Raw genomic sequence first — 1,246 nt, 5'->3', positions numbered from 1 at the left:
GGGGGGCTAGTGGTTTGGGGACAACTAGAGAAGGAGGAAACAAAAAAACAAACTCACAAGACATTTCAATCCAGTCTGCCATCATAATAATAAAATTGAAGGTTTAATATCACTTTTAACGCTCAATCTTTTTTCCAATAATGAATCCAGAACAAATAAACGTTGCCAGCAAAGGGTTTCTTTACGTTTTTGCCCATTGAGGCCAATTCTCACCAGACACTGCGCCCAATCAGCAAGATCCCAGTGTTCTGTCGAGAATGCCGACCCAGTAGAATTTGTCGACCTGAGGATCTGCGTTTGCGCTCACACCGGGATGAACAGGAAAACAGCCATGGCCAGGTCGGCAAATTCGACTGGGTCGGCGTTCTCGACAGAACACCGGCACATCACACTTGTACTTTTTTTGTGAGAACTTTATTGAAATGTCACAATGTCTTGCTCGCCTTGTAAACCGTGCTCACCCAGTTTACCAGCACACACACGGATGGCCCCATAGGACGCTGCAAGGGAAAGGAGTCTCCCTATTACAGGATACCAAGACCAGCACTCAGGGGACCAGCTGATTCTACAGGAAACAAACTTTTATATATCAAGAACTGTTATATTGAGGCGAATTACCACTGGAGCAGTTTTCCATGGCAACCTAATCAGCTTCTAGCTTTCATTTTCAAAGCTCAACTTAACAAAACAGAAGGGAGAAGCTGATCGGTTGCCATTTATCAAAACTGCTCCAGTTTTGAGAAATTCATTCAGCATCCATTGTAAGTGATTTCATCAGCATCTGAAATAGCTTGAAAAGCCTTTTGACATTAAATATCCCTTTAAGTAATGAGAAAGTTATTGCAGAATAAACCGGAAGTGTACAAATCGCTGCGGTGCAGAGGGGAGTGTACGGGTACTGGAGCTGAAAGGGTTAATACCGAAAGACAATATCTATTTATAAATATCTGAAATACACAGACTATAGGAAAAACATATCTATCCTGAGACACTTTTTTCATTTAAAAAACTCCCAAACTTGCACTTAAATAGCTCACAGGGGACTGACAGGACCTCCCGCCACCCACAAGTGACGCTCATGAAGCAGCACAGACATCTGGCCCTCCCCGGCCACTAAATAAACAGCCAGTAAGATAACGATCACGGCAGCAGAGCTCCCCCGGCGCCATCACGCAACCGGTCTGAGGTAAACTCAGACCACCCCCCGGGCCCGTTAATTGGTCATTACCTGCTCCTCCCTCCTCAC

The sequence above is a fragment of the Nanorana parkeri genome, unplaced genomic scaffold (genome assembly GCF_000935625.1).
Source record: "Nanorana parkeri isolate BGI_ZX_2015 unplaced genomic scaffold, ASM93562v1 scaffold240, whole genome shotgun sequence".
NCBI classification, from domain to species: Eukaryota; Metazoa; Chordata; class Amphibia; order Anura; family Dicroglossidae; genus Nanorana; species Nanorana parkeri.
Note: the sequence above shows the minus strand (reverse complement) of the source record.